Raw genomic sequence first — 16554 nt, 5'->3', positions numbered from 1 at the left:
ATCTGGTGTTTTATTTTGGACACCTACTTTAACCATCCTGTCCTTTTTTGTAAATGTTTTGATATTGTCTGCTGTCTTTGGGGAATTCAGTAGTTATTTTTCTTGTTTATTGATTGTAGATTTGTTTGTTTCATCCTTTTTTTTTTTTTCCTTTTTTAATTTGGCTATGTCTGAGCAGGAGGGCTGTGTGTTCTTTGTTGTTTGCTCGTCTGTGGGCCTGATAGTTTTTGCCTCCTCCAGGTTTCTGGGTCAGTCGCTCAGCTATGGTACAGCAAGGGCAGGTCTAGCTGAAGAGGAGTTACTGGGACGGGTTGTTTGTGGCACTTACTACAGCCACCAGGGCGGGTCGGTAATCAGCGCAGGGCAGGTTCCAGTAGGCCGTGCCTGTGCTGCTTGGTGGTGTAATGTTAAACAGATGGTGCAGGTAGGCAGGATATAGCGGAGAGATTGTTATGTGTGGAGCTAAGATGGATAGGGAAAGAGGAGAGAGGAACGGGAGCCAAAAACTTACAAATAAAAAAGAGTGCTAGGGGAGCTTGCTGTTGTATTGGAGAGATGAGAGACTGTGAAATGGAGAAAAACAAAAAGGGGAAGAAGAAGAAAAAAAAGAAAAGAATGAATAAATAAAAATTAGAAAGGAAAAAGAACAGCAAAGTTCCCAGGGATCCCACCGGTGCAGCTATGAGGTCTGGGGAAGTTGTTCTCAGGGGTTGCAGTACAGCCTGGGTAGAATGCGTAGAGGTATTCAGCACCAGATATTCAGGGAATAGAAAGAGAAGGAAGGTATAGAGAGACGAGAAACTGAGTAATGAAGAAAGACAAAGAGGGAAAAGAAAAGAAAACAAATCCAAAAAAAAACAAGAGTAGCCCTCAAAAAAACAGAAAAAAAGAACCCCAGGAAAAAAGAAATGTTCTCAGGGATCTCTCTGTGCATCTGCGCAAGCCAAGGGGGTAGGTTCAAAGAAGCGCAGCATCGCCCGGCCAGAACAGGCTCCCAACTCAAGAAAAGGAAAAGAAAACAAACAAACAGTTGAAAACAAACAAACCAACAACATCCCTGGGATCCCACCAGCGTGGCAGCCCGGACCGGGAAGCAGTTCCACACTCAACGGAGCTCCGCAGCCCCTCAGGAAGAAGCAGAGATGGCACACGGAGCTAGGTATTTGAGCGAAAGGAGGGGGAGGTGGCGAGAGGTAAGGAAGTAATCAAAAGAAGCAGAAAAAAGCAACAACAAATGGCACTCAGAGAGCCAGCCAGTGCGGGCAGGTGGAATCCAAGCGGCTGGTGCTTCCCTGACAAGAGACTGTGGCCGTGGGAAGCAGAGGAGGCAGAGTTGGGGTGAAGAAGAACGGGGTGTGGGAAAGCATATATCGCTGGTTACCACTTGTTCTTTCTCCTGCTGGAAGCTCCATGCAGCTGCTTTCTCATACCCCCTGTTTGCTGGTCTCTGATAGGAGTCCAGGATGGCGGATCCGCGCTGCGTTAGCTGATAGGGGATCTCTGCATGAATCTCTCCTCGCTCTCCGTTCTCTGTCAGTTTACTCACTCCATTGGTGCTTGGCTGAGTTCTTTATCTCTTCATTTGATGTTTTAGGGTTTCAGGATTGCTGTTTTCTCTGTTTGGCTTAGTTTTTCGGATCTTTGCCGTGGAGGAACGGCGTGGTGCTTCTGCCTAGAGTGCTCTCATAGTTTGAATTATGTCCCCCAAAAAATGTGTGTATCAATTTGGCTAGTCCATGATTCCTGGTACTGTGTGATTTTCCTGTATGTTGTAAACCTGCCTCTATGATATTAATGAGGGAGAATGGGTGGCAGTTAGTAAGGCAGGACCTGATCTACAAGACTGGATTGTGTTCTGAGTCAATCTCTTGAGATATAAAAGACAGAAGTGAGCAGTGAGACAGTGGGACCTCATACCATAAAGAAAGCAGTGCCGGGAGCAGAGCGTGTCCTTTGGACTGGGGTCCCTGCACAGAGAAGCTCCTAGTCCAGGGGAACACCGAAGAGAAGAAGGCCGACAGAAAAAGGCTTCCCCTGGAGCTGACGCCCTGAAATTGGACTTTTAGCCTACTTTGACTGTGAGGAAATAAACTTGTCTTCATTAAAACTATCCGCTTGTGGTATTTCTGTTATAGCAGTACTAGATGACTAAGACAGGCGCCATTTTGCCGGATGTCTCTCTTTTGATTTCTTGACTGCTGCTTCCGTGGGTGTTAATCGTGGATCCAAGTAAAACGAAATCCTTGACAACCTCAATCTTTTCTCTGTTTATCATGATGTTGCTTATTGGTCCAGTTGTGAGGATTTTTGTTTTCTTTATGTTGAGGTTTAATTGATACTGAAGGCTGTGGTCTTTGATCTTCATCAGGAAGTGCTTCAAGTCCTTTTCACTTTCAGCAAGCAAGGTTGTGTCATCTGCATAAAGTACGTTATTGGTGAGTCTTCCTCCAAACCTGATGCACTGTTTTTCTTCATATAGTCCAGCTTCTCGGATTATTTGCTCAGCACACTTATTGAATATGGATCTAACGCATAATACCTCTTCTGACTTTAAAGCATGCAGTATCCCCTTGTTCTGTTTGAATGACTACCTCTGGATGCATGTACAGGTTCCACGTGAGAACAATTAACTGTTCTGGAATTCCGATTCTTTGTAGTGTTAACCATAACTTGTTATCATCCACGCAGTTGAATGCCTTAGCGTAGTCAGTAATACACAGGTAAACATCTTTCTGGTATTCTCTGCTTTCAGCCAGGATCCGTCTGACATCAGCAATGATATCACTGGTTCCACATCTTCTTCTAAATCTCTCTTGAATGACTATACTACAGTTTATTGATCTACTTTGTATTGATGGATGTGTTTGTTGTTTCTAGTTGCGAGCTATTATGAATAATGCTCTGTCATGGATTTAATTATGTCCCCCAAAAAATGTGTTCATCAGTTTGGCTGAGTCATGCTTGTGTACCATTTTGTAATCTGATGTGATTTCCTTATGTGTTGTAAACTCTATCACTATGATGTAATAAGATGGATTAGTGGCAGTTGTACTGATGAGGTCTACCAGATTGTATAGTGTCTTGAGCCAGTCTCTTTTGAGATATATAAGAGAAAGGCAAGCAGAGACACACAGGAACCTCAGACCACCAAGAAAGCAGTACCGGGAGCAGAGCGCGTCCTTTGGACCTGAGGTTTCTGCGCTGATATGCTCCCAGACCAAGGGAAGACTGATGCATCACAAAGACCTTCCTCCAGAGCTGACAGAGAGAGAGCCTTCTCCTGGAGCTGATGCCCTGAATCTGGACTTGTAGCCTGCTGGACTGTGAGAGAATAAATTTCTTTGTGGTATTTCTGTTATAGCAGCACTAGATAACTAAGACATGCTCTTATGAACATTCTTGTATAGGTGTTGGATTTTGCTGTATATAGCTCTACAAATGGAATTAGGTCCTAAGATTATATATATTCAACTTTAATAGAGAATGCCATTATTGCTCCAAAGTAGTTGTACCATTTTATATACCCACCAGCAATGTATGAAGTTCTAGTTACTCCATATCCTTGCCAACACTTGTTGTTAGTCTTTAATGTTGGACATTCTGGTGGGTATATAGCAGTATCTCATTGTGGTTTTAATTTTCATTTCCTTGAATAATGATGTTGAACACCTTTTTATATCTTTATTGACCAATTGGAAATCCCATTTTCTCATGTCTAAGTCTCTTGTTACCAACTCTTCATTTTTTTTTTTAATTGATTCGTTTGGTTTCCTTAAATTATGATCCTTTGTCAGTGATGTATGTTGTGGTTATCTTCTCCCACACTGCGGCTTATCTTTTTACTGTCTCATGGTGTCTTTTGATGAACAGAAGTTCTTAGTCCAATTTATTAATAATTTTTATGGTTTGTATCTCCTTTGTCCTGCTTATGAAATCTTTCCTTACCCCCTAAGAAATTTAAGATATTCTATTATATCTTCTGGAAGTTTTTTAGTTTTGTCATTCACATGTGGATCTGAAATCTAACTGATTTTTCTATATGATTTTTTTCCAGTTTATGCCCACTGTTATTAAAAAGTTTGTCCTTTTTCCACTGTTCTATGGTACCACCTTTATCATAAAGTAAGTGTCTATGTACACGTGTGTCTTGGTTATCTAGCGCTGCTATAACATATACCACAAGTGGATGACTTCAACGAACAGAAGTTTAGTCTCTCACAGTCTAGTAGGCTAGAAGCCCAAATTCAGGGTGGCAGCTTCAGGGGAAGGCTTTTTCTCTGTTGGCTTTAGAGGAAGTTTCTTCTCGTCAGTATTCCCCTGGTCTAGGAGCTTTTCAGCGCAGGGACCCCAGGTGCAAAGGATGCGTGCTCTTGGCTCCACTTTCTTGGTGGTATCAGGTCCCCATGTCTCTGTGCTCACTTCCCTCTTTTATATCTCAAAAGAGATTGGCTTAAAACACACACAATCTAGTAGATTTAGTCTTGCCTCATTAACTTAACTGCCACTAATCCCATCTCATCGACATTGTAAAGATAGGATTTACAACACAAGGGAAGATCACATCAGATGAAAAAATGGTGGACAATCACACAATACTGGGAATCATGATCTAGCCAAATTGATACACATATTTTGGGGGGACACAGTTCAATCCATGACATTCCAGGCTTTGACCCTAAAAATTCATGTCCATGCCACATGTAATACACATTCACAACATCATATCATAGCAAGAGTCTTAAATCAACTCCAAGTCCAAAATCCAGAAATTCTTCCTCATCTGTGAATCTAGAACAGAAGTTATCTGCTTCCAAAGTACAGTGGTGGAACAGGTACATGGTAAGCATTTCCATTACAAATGCAAGAAATTGGAGGGAAAGAAGAGATAACAGGCACCAGGCAAGTCAGCAAAATACATTAGCCCTCAATGCTTGAAAATAATCCTCTGTTCTCTGAGACCATTTAGGCAATGGCCCTGCCCTCCAGACTGTAGGTACTGGCCACACACTCCAGATTCTGGGTGGAGGGCCCTGAGCCCTGGGCTTCAGCTCTGCCTTCCAGGCCCACTGGAACAGCAATTCTGCTCCCTCGAATTTGAGCAGCCCCATTCTCCTAGTCCATCTGAGTGGCGACTCCACCCTTTGAGGCAGAGGCAGCTCTGCTTCCTAGTTTCTTGGCCTCTGACCCCCTTGAGATTCACCGTCTGCATCTGCCCTATTGAGGCAAGTGTCCAAAAGCTCTTCAGCTCCACCAATAAGCGCCTGAAGGCACCCCACTCCACCAGTAAACTTTGGCCAGAAGACACTCAGCTCTCTTGCTCTGTGGATTTGCAAGCCTAGCTTCACTGATAATTGCGCGAAGGCACCCCACTCCACAAGGAAGCCTCCTGTGCAAAGCATTCAGCTCTCTTGCTCCATGGGTCGGTGCCAGTGCTGTCTCACACTGGTCTCCTGGTTCTGCTGCTACTGCTTTTCTGCTGCTGCCATTTGTCTACTGCTGCTTTTCACTGTCTGCACCATCTCTGGCATAACATCTCTCCTCATTTCCTTCTGAGTCCTCTCTCCATTCACAGTTCAGAACTGCTTCCACATTAGGTATCTATTAGAGCAGCACCACACTCTCAGTACCAAATTCTGTCTTGGTCATCTAGTGCTGCTGTAACAGAATGGTCAGGGACTTTGAAGGAACATTATGTGAAATTGGAGAACGAGGATTTATGGGGAAGAGGTATGTAGATAGACCTCTCTGAATGGGCCAAAGAAATGAAGATATTTGTATCTCATGCAAATTCTCACCAAAGGGTGACCTCAGTAGAGGAGGATTTTAACAATCAAGTGGATAGGATGACGCGTTCTGTGGAAACCACTCATCCTTTCTCCCCAGCTACTCCTGTCATTCCTCAATAGGCTCATGAACAAAGTGACGATGGTAGCAGGGAAGGAGTTTATGCGTGGGCTCAGCAACATGAACTTCCACTTACCAAGGCCGACTTGGCTACAGTCACTGCTGAGTGCCCAATCTGCCAACAGCAGAGACCAACACTGAGTCCCCGATATGGTGCAATCTCTCCAGGTGATCGGCCAGCAACCTGGTGGCAAGTTGATTACACTGGACCACTTCCATCATGGAAAGGGCAGTGTTCTATTTTTACTGGAATAGAAACTTACTCTGGATATGGATTTGTTTTCCCCGCGCTCAGTGCTTCTGCCAAAACTACCATCCGTGGACTTATAGAATGCCTTATCCACTGTCATGGTATTCCACACAGCATTGTCTCAGATCAAGGGACTCACTTCACAGCAAATGAAGTACGGCAGTGGGCCCATGCTCGTGGAATCCACTGGTCTTACCATGTTCCCCATCATCCTGAATCAACTGCAACGATGGAATGGCCTTCTAAAGACACAATTACAATGCCACCTAGGTGGCAGTACCTTGCAGGGTTGGGGTAATGCTCTCCAGGAGGCTGTATATGCTCTAAACCAGCGACCAATCTATGGTGCTGATTTTTCCATAGCCAGGATTCATGAGTCCAGGAATCAAGGGGTGAAAAGGGAGTGGCACCACTCACTATTACCCCTAGTGACCCACTTGCAAGATTTTTGCTTCCTGTCCCCACGACCTTATGCTCTGCAAGTTTAGAGGTCTTAGTTCCAAAAGGAGGAATGCTCCCACCTGGAGACACATCACTGTTTCCATTGAACTGGAAGCTAAGAATGCCACCTGGCCACTTTGGGCTCCTTATGCCTCTGGATCAACAGGCAAAGAAACGAGTTACCATACTGGCTGGTGTGATTGATCCTGATTACCAAGAGGAAATCGAATTATCGAATTGATATTACATAATGGAGGTAAAGACAGGTATGTCTGGAATGCCCTTAGGGCATCTCTTAGTACTTCCACGCCCTGTGATTAAAGTCAATGGAAAACTACAGCAACTCAGTTTGGACATGACTACTAATAGCCCAGACCCTTCAGGAATGAGGGCTTGGGTCACCTCACCAGGCAAAGAACCATGACCAGCTGAGGTATTTGCTGAGAGCAAATGGAATATGGAATGGGTGGTGGAAGAAGGTCGTACTAAATACGTTACGGCTGCGTGGCCAGTTGTAGAAACGAGGACTGTAATTGTGAAGAGTATTTCTACTCTGTTTGTGTGAATCAAATATTTTTGGTTTTTTTACTTAGAAAATATAAGTTGTAAACAGGGCTAGTGCATTTTCGGTTGTGTGCGTGTTCGTTGTAGGCGCAAGTATGACTTTATAATTGCCTTTAGTGATTATGTATGGCTTAAGGAGATGTGTACATGTGCCAAGTTGACAAGGGGTAGACTGTGATGGTTAAGATTGTGTGTCAACTTGGCTGGGCCATGATTCTTCAGTGTTTTGGCAGTTTTATAATGTTGTGATCACTTCCCTGTTGAGATTTGATATGTGATCACCCCCATGATGGGATTTGCTGTGAGTGTCCAGTCATTTGAAAGGGAGTTTTCTTGGGTGTGTGGTCTACATCGAATGTAAGTGGACATTCTGGCAAGGCTCAGGGCCTTTTGCTCATGCTGGATCCTGCAACTGGCTCCTTTTTGTCTGACCTCTGGTTCTTGGGACTTGAACCAGCAGCTTGTCTGCCGATTTTGGGATTCATCCATCTTTGCAGCTTGTGAGCAAGAGCCCTGCTCCTTGACCTGCTGATCTTGATTTTGCCAGCCCCTGTGGCAAAAGAAGCTTCTAACCTGACTCAAGGACTTGGGACGTTCCAGCCTCTACAACCCTGTGAGCTATTTCCTTGATATAAATCTCTTTCTGTATATATATATGTGTTTATATGCTTTGCTGGTTTTGCTTCTTTAGAAAACCTAGCCCAAGATATTTTGTCTTTCTGACCTCTGTATTATGTTCCATTGGTCTATTTGTCTATACTTGTACCAATACCACATTTTATTAATTATTGTAGTTTTATAATAAGTCTTGATATCTGGCATAGTAAGCCCTCCAACCTGGGCTGTCTTCTTCAAGAGTGTGTTTTTCTGTTCTGGGCTCTTATGTGGAATTTGTTTACCATTTTGCACACTAAATAGCCTGCTAGAATAGTGATTGGAATTACATTGATTCTATAGATTTGTTTGGGAGGAATCGAAATATTCCAATGATGAGTCTTCTAATCTGTGAACATGGTATAGCTGTTCATTTATTTAGTTCTAGTATGTGTAACCTCAGCCAAATCTTACAATTTCTACAAGGTTTGTTTTCCCTTCTTCTCTAAGAATGAACTAGACATTGGAACCCAACTTTCCAGAAGTACAGCAAGTAAAGATCATCAGAAAGATGTGAATTTCCTCTTAACATGTTTTGTGGAAGTGTCTTTCTTTAGGTGTTTAGATTTAAGAATGATTAAAGAAATAAAACTGAAAATTCTTCACATGTTTATGAAAATGTATTTTCCTTTAAAAATAATCTCTGTTTTAGTTTCTTAGTGCTGCTATAACAGAAATACAAGTTGGGTGGCTTTAAAGAACACTTATTTTCTCACAGTTCTGGAAGCTAAGTCCAAATCAGGGTCTTGGCTGTGTCAGTTTTTCCCTTGTGCATTGTACTGGGATTTCCTTGATTCCTTGGCTTGTGGACAGTCCTCACATGGCATCTGCCTCCCACCCCTTTCCATGTTTGCATTCATGTCTCTGTCTATGCTGCTGTGTGTGTAACTCGGAAGTGATTAGTTTTAGAATCCAGCCTATAATCTTATGGCCTCAACCAATTGATTGCATTACATATCACATGACAATAACATAACACCACATTACCAACATAACAATCACATGAAGACAACATAATCACTGTGTGACATCACATGATGAACACATGACATCCCGTGACCTCCATGTGATGTTCACATGACATCACATGATGGTTGCATGATGATCATGATTGCATGACTGTGTGACATCGTATGATCATCGCATGGCAGTCACACAATGATCACATGACATTGCATGGCAGTTATGTGACCATCGCATGATCACCATATGATATTCATGTGGCCGCCACATGATGGTCACCTGACAGTTGCATGACCATCAAGTGATGGTGCATAACGTGACGATGGTCATGTTGTGTGGGGATTGCATGGGCATCGCATGGCATTGCACATGCCATGACACAGTGATCACATGACCATCAAATGGCACGTAAGACAGTGACATCACGACTTCATATGACTTCACATGACGTAAAATAATACGAATCACATGACACGTAAGGTAGTGACATCATATGATAGATAATTACAGTGCATTGCATCACACCCACAGATAATAGAGTTTAGGATTCCAACATGTATCTTGGGAGAACACAATTCAATCCATAACAATCTCCTGTATTTATTTTATGCTCTTATTCAGTCCCACCTGTCATGGGTTGAATTGTGTCCCCAGAAATATCCATCAACTTGGCTAGGCCATGATTCCCAGTATTGTGTGATTGTCCACCATTTTGTCATCTGATGTAATTTTCCTATGCATTGTAAATCCTGTCTCTGATGTTAATCAGATAGAATTAGAGGCAGTTATGTTAATGAGGGAGGACTCAATCTACAAGATTTTATTGTGTCTTAAGCCAGTTTCTTTTGAAGTATAAAAGACAGAAGCGAGCAGAGAGACATGGGGAACTCATACCACCAAGAGGGCGGTACCAGGAGCGGAGCGTGTCCTTTGGACCTGAGGTTCCTGCGCGGAGAAGCTCCTAGACCTGGGGAAGATTGACGACAGGGACTTTCCTCCAGACCTGACAGAGAGAGAAAGCCTTCCCCTAGAGCTGGCGGTCTGAGTTTGGACCTTTGACCTCCCAGACTGTGATAGAATAAGTTTCTCTTTGTTAAAGCCATCCATTTGTGATATTTCTGTTATAGTAGCACTAGATAACTAAGACACCACCTTTCATCATCTCACACTGTGTGACCCTACTCATTGTTCCTTCGTATTGAGTAGATATTCTCCCACTCTGCTATTGTTTTACTAGTGACTTTTGGTTTTTAAATGGTTATGTGTACTTTGTAACAACATTTAATCTTCCCATAGCAGAGCTACACCATTGCATTTAATCCTAAAATTACTAACTTAATGTTTATCTTTGAATTTCAGTTTTATCAAAATGAAAAAGAAAAAAATGCTTGATTGAATTTTTAAAACTATGAAGAGAGTAATCTTCAAGTCAAGATTTTCATGACATTTGCTCTGAATCATGTTCATCTGAGTTGAACAAAAAAGCTACAAAGTTTGAGGAACAACCACAAAACCATGATTTGAAGAACTTAATACTAAATGTTTTATTTCGTTAGTAGAAGTTGTTGACTGATAAAAAACATTTATGCTCTGCCCTTTCCACTTAAGTATTCCACTTAATGTGGATCCATGGAGACTCTAGAATCAAGTACCTTGTGTAACTACATAAACAGTTTTCAAGCTTTACCTCTTTGTACTTTGGCAGACCTCTTATTAGATTGTGTTTAGTAAAGATTATATATACTAAAAAAAACAGAATGAGGAAAGTAAATCTTTACAAAAGACATTCATTGAATATCTATAGGATACGTAGCATGTTCAGAATCAGTAGATGTATACTTTGTGAGTAGACACACTCAATCCTTCTCAAGAAATCTTTGGTGGAGGATAAAGAAATCTACCCTAATTATATAGAGATAAATACGGTACTTCATTACTCTCAGTGTACCTACTCTTCATCAGCTTCCTTTCCCATCTTTTTCCCTTCTCCTTAAACTTCAGGAGTAGTGAGGTATTGACAGTTTCCCAAACACAGTAACATAGTCTGTCATTGCACATTTCTGTGCCAGCACACATGGTTTTCTTTTGTTTGGAGTATTTTCACCTACCTTCTTCCTTTGTTATCTCTGATTCATGTTTAAAAAGTCAGCACAGCATCTCTCCTTCCCAGAAGCCTTTTGTCTCCCAGTCTCATTTAAGTGCAGTTTACTTTCTCCCATAGTGCTGAGCATCCTTATCATCATCTCACCCTGTAACATTATTTGCCGTCTTTCCCATTAGACTGTAAGCATTTTCAAGGTAGGCAGCCTCTTGTGTTTGACCTTCCGCTCCTGCTATTCATTACAATCCCTGGCACATCGTAGTGCCTCAGAATAAGTTTGATGACTAAATGTGTGAGTAGATTAATGAAGAAATGGATTCCCTGCATTATGCAGGCGTTGGATTATACGTATGTTCAATCAATGAGAGCTTTTTAGACAAAAAGAGTTTGAGTTTTGATTGAAAGGAAAAGAGAAAGTATCCAGTTTGTTCAGAAGGCATAGGGTTGTTCCAGGTCTGTCATAGCAAAGACTCAGAGTTTTAAGGGGTAGATCTAATTTATAGTTCGGCAGTCTTGACTGGCCTAGATCCTGCAGCCTTGTCTAACTAGAGCCTCTTTTCTTCCTTTGCAGTGAAGCTTCTTGAAAGATAGTCTTTTGCATCTACTTGGTCACCTCTCTACTGCCCTACCAGACCTGCCATGGTCAGCAGTGGCCTGTCTTAGTTATTATTTTATCTCTGCAGTATGTGACGTTAGCTCTGACCTCCTTTTGCATGAAACTCTTTCTTTCTCTGGCTTACAAAAAGACACTGCTGATCGCTGGTCCTTGTGCTAACTTAGTCTCCATTCCTTCTCGTTCTCCTTTGCGATAGTATCTTTTTTTACTTCCTTAAGTATTGCTGTTCTCAAACCTTAGTCATCCTTTTTACTCTGTGTGCTTTCTCTGGGCAGTCCTGAACTAATGAGTCCTACATCTCCATCTTTTGCTTCATTCCTGAGTCCAGTGCCTATTAACAAGTAAAAATTGGATGATTCACCAGTACCTCATGACTTCACAAACCAAACTCATTACCTTTTCCCTAAACTTACACTCTTCTGATTCACTGTCCTAGAGGGTGACACCAACCATTCAGCAAGTCCCCCTAGCCAAAAACTTTTTTTTAATTGTGTTTTAGGTGAAAGTTTACAGCTCAAGTTAATTTCTCCTTCAAGAATTTATGCATATATTGTTTTGTGATGTTGGTTGCAATCCCCACAATGTGATAGCGTGCTCGCCCTTTCCATCCAGGGCCCCTGTGTCCATTCGTCCAGTTCCTGTCCCTTCCTGCCTTCTCGTCTTGCTTTTGGACAGGAGTTGCCCATTTGGTCTCGTGTATTTGATTGAACTAAGGTGAAGCAATTCCTCACGTGTGTTATTTTTGTATTATACGCTTGTGTAACCTTTGTCTTCTAGAAAAATTGGAAATCATCAAAACTGAAATGGAACCCATAAACATCGATATCTTAGGCATTAGTGAGCTGAAATGGAATGGTATTGGCCTTTTTGAGTCGGACAATCATATGGTCTACTCTGCTGGGAATGACAACTTGAAGAAGAATGGCATTGCATTTGTTGGCAAAAAGAACATTTCAAGATCTATCCTGAAGTACAACGCTGTCAGTGATAGGATAATATCCATACGACTACAAGGAAGACCAGTTAATACAACTATTATTCAGATTTATGCATCAACCTCTAAGACCAAAGATGAAGAAATTGAAGATTTTTACCAACTTCTGCAGTCTGAAATTGATTGAACGTGCAATCAGGATGCATTAATAATTATTGGTGATTGGAATGTGAAAGTTGGAAACCAAAGAAGAATCAGTAATGGGAAAATATGACCTTGCTGATAGAAACGATGCCAGAGATTTGCATGATACAATTTTGCAAGACTACCAACGACTTCTTCATTGCAGATACCTTTTTTCACCAACATAAACGGCAACTATACACGTGGACCTTGCCAGATGGAATACACAGGAATCAAATTGACTGCATCTGTCAAAAGAGATGATGGAAAAGCTCAATATCATCAGTCAGAACAAGGCCAAGGGCCAACTCTGGAACAGACCATCAGTTGCTCTAGGCAAGTTCAAATTGAAACTGAAGAAAATTAGAACAAGTCCACGAAAGCCAGAGTATGACCTTGAGTACGTCTCACCTAAATTTAGAGACCATCTCAAGAATAGATTTGTTTCACTGAACACTAATGACCGAAGACCAGACAAGTTGTGGAATGACATCAAGGACATCATACATGAAGAAAGCAAGAGGTCATTAAAAAGACAGGAAACAAAGACCAAAATGGATGTCAGAAAAGACTCTGAAACTTGCCCTTGAACGTTAGAGTAGTTAAAGCAAAAGGAAGAAATGATGAAGTAAAAGAGCTGAACAGAAGATTTCAAAGGGCAGCTCGAGAAGACCAAGTATTATAATGACATGTGCAGAGAACTGGAGATAGAACACCAAAAGGGAAGCACACAGTCAGCATTTTTCAAGCTGAAAGAACTGGAGAAAAACTTCAAGCGTTGAGTTGCAGTATTGAAGAATTTCATGGGGAGAATATTAAACGATGCAGGAGGCATCAAAATAGGATGGAAGGAATACACAGAGTCACTGTACCAAAAAGAATTGGTTGACTTTCAGCCATTTCAGAAAGTAGCATATGATCAGGAACTGATGGTGTTGAGGGAAGAAGTCCAGGCTTCACTGAAGGCATTGGCAAAAAACAAGGCTCCAAAAATTGACAAAATACCAATTGAGATATTTCAACAAACAGATGCAGCACTGAGGTGCTCACTTGTCTATCCCAAGAAATCTGGAAGACAGCTACCTGGCCAACTGACTGGAAGAGATCTGTATTTGTACCCATTCCAAAGAAGGGTGATTCAACAGAATGAGGAAATTATTGAATAATATCATTAATATCACGTGCAAGTAAAATTTTGCTGAAGATCATTCAAAAGCAGTTGCAGCAATACATCGACAGAGTCCTTGTGTCTTTGGTTTTCTTCATACTCCTTTGATCCGGACGGGATGAGACCAACAGATGTATCTTAGATGGCCGATCACAAGCTTCTAAGACCCCAGACGTTACTCACCAAAGCGGGATGTAGAATATTTTCTTTATGAACTATGTTATGCCAGTTGGCGTAGATGTCCCCCGAAACTATGGTCCCCACCCCACCACTCCAGCTGCTCAGTCCCTCAAAGTGTTTGAATATATCTAGGAAACTTCTGTGCTTTTGCTTTGGTCCAGCTGTGCTGACTTCTCCTATAGTGTGTGTTGTCTTTCCCTTTACCGAAGTTTGACACTTGTCTGCTATCTAGTTAGAGACTTCCCCTTCCCGCCCCTCCCCACCCTTGTAGCTTTCAAAGAATGTTTTTTTGTGTGTGTAAACCTTTTTTTGAGTTCTTATAATAGTGGTCTCATATAATATTTATCCTTTTGTGACTTATTTCACTCAGTATAATGCCCTCCAGATTCTTCCATGTTGTGAGATGTTTCCTGGATTCATCATTGTTCTTTATTGTTGCATAGTATTCCATTGTGTGTATGTGCCATAATTTGTTTATCCGTTCATCTGTTTATGGGCATCTAGGTTGTTTCCATCTTTTTGCTATTGTGAATAGTGTTGCAGTGAACATGGGTGTGCATAAGTCTATTCATGGCTCTTATTTCTCTAGGGTATTTTCCTATGAGTGGAATTGCTGAATCATGTGGTATTTCTATTTTCAGCTTTTTAAGGAAGTGCTGTATCGCTTTCCAAAACATACCATTTTACATTCCCACCAGCAGTGCATAAGGGTTCCAAACTCCCTGCAACTTCTCCAGCATTTGTTATTTTATGTTTTTGGATTAGTGCCAGTAATGTCAGTGTGAGATGGTATCTCATTGTAGTTTTGATTTGCATTTCTCTAATGGCTAATGATGGTGAGCGTTTCCTCATGTGTCTGTTGGCTGCTTGAATGTCTTCTTTGGTGAAATGCTTGGTCATATCCTTTGCCCATTTTTTAAATTGGATTATTTTTCTTTTTGTTGTAGAGGTGTTGAAGTATTTTGTAGATTTTAGAGATTAGACCCTTGTCGGATATGTTGTAGCCAAAAATTTTTTCCCCGTCTGTAGGTTCTCTTTTTACTGTTTTGGTGAAGTCTTTTGATGAGCTAAGTGTTTAACTTTTAGGAGCTCTCAGTTGCCTATTTTATCTTCTGGTGTTTGTGCATTGTTATGGTTTGTATCCTATTTATGCCATGTATTTTGGCCCTTAGCGTTGTCCCTATTTTTTCCTTCCATTATCTTTATCATTTTAGATTTTATATTTAAGTCCCTAGCCAGAAACTTTGTAAGTCATTTTGTATTCATTCCTTTTCCTCACTGTCCTTCCCTGCCTACAAATGTCTAAAGAGACACCAACCTAAATTACTCTCTGATTTTTACCTTCTCTCTATTCTCACTGCCACTGCCTTTATTTGGGCCTTTATCATGATCCTTCCGGTTTATCAAAATGATCTTACCTTATATTCCCATCTTTTGTCTTGTCTTTGTCTACTCTCCACCATCCCCTCATCAGTTACTTCCTCTCTACACTTACTAATGCACTAATCTAAGCAGTTGTTATTTGTTATCACAGCTGATGCTACACCAGTTCTTTGCTTCCTTGACTTTGTAAATGCCATTACTTCTGCCCACCTGTAGCTCCTGCCCTTTTGTCTGATTTATATAACTCTGTTCACTTTTTAAGACACAGTTGGAGCTGTCTTTTGTACAGGAGACCTCCACTATTAATCCCCAAAACAGAACTGATCAGTTCCTCCCTAGTTTGTTATTGTGCCATGTACCTATTCTTGTCAATGGTGGCTTTCGTACCATGCTCAGTGGAGCCCTCGTTGCTCTGTGCCCTCTACCTTTGATTCACAGCATCTTCGTTTTTATCTGCTTTACAGATTGCACTTTTTCTTCCATTTTTGTTTGAATAAAAGAATCTATGACTTTAAAGAAAGAAGTCCAAAAACTCTTTGTTTTAAATCTTATTGTACAGAATTATAATTTATTTGTTTATAAATCTGTCTCCACCATGATCTGAGCTCCATGAAGGCAAAATATGTATCTTTTTCATCTCTAGTCACTTACTTCTTAGTTTCAATTGTTTATGATGCTTTTTGCTGCCCTGAAATCATGGAAAATAAAGTTGAATAGTTCTAAAGCTAACAGTATATTCACAGGCATTTTATCAAGCTCTACTCACATCGTATTGTAAGAAACCAGCCATAAATGTGTAATTTTGTTGAAAGTGCAGAAAATTGTCTATTATAATAGAATATGAAATCAAGTACACTTCATATCTTTCCAGAATTTTTTATGCATATGCCAAAATGTATGTATTTCTGTGTTTAAGTTTTGAACTCTCTTCTTACTAATTCATTAAATATGTGTGTAGTATGAGAAATGCTAAGTTCTCACTTGATACTCAAATTATTAAAAAAGATATATATATATGCCTGCAAATCTCTTCATCTCTTTTTTTAGCAGGAACTTAGCATACACAAACACGCACACATACCTATATATATTACAAAAGTGGTTTTATGTGATGTTCTATGCCATCTTTATCTCAAAATATTTTTTAAGAAAAACTCTAGTTCTTCAGAGCAATTTGCCTGTTTCCTTTGAATTTGAGCAACAGTAAAATAAA

General features: G+C 40.9%; 1 protein-coding gene across 4 annotated transcripts in view; it reads left to right on the top strand.

Moving 5' to 3' along the window:
• The window catches only part of ANAPC1 (anaphase promoting complex subunit 1), a 210012-nt gene that overhangs the window by 151960 nt on the left and 41498 nt on the right, over positions 1 to 16554 (top strand). The gene's annotated exons all lie outside the window — the stretch shown is intronic.

This window comes from Trichechus manatus, unplaced genomic scaffold (genome assembly GCF_000243295.1).
Source record: "Trichechus manatus latirostris isolate Lorelei unplaced genomic scaffold, TriManLat1.0 scaffold00219, whole genome shotgun sequence".
NCBI classification, from domain to species: Eukaryota; Metazoa; Chordata; class Mammalia; order Sirenia; family Trichechidae; genus Trichechus; species Trichechus manatus.
Note: the sequence above shows the minus strand (reverse complement) of the source record. Positions and strands in the feature narration are given on the sequence as shown.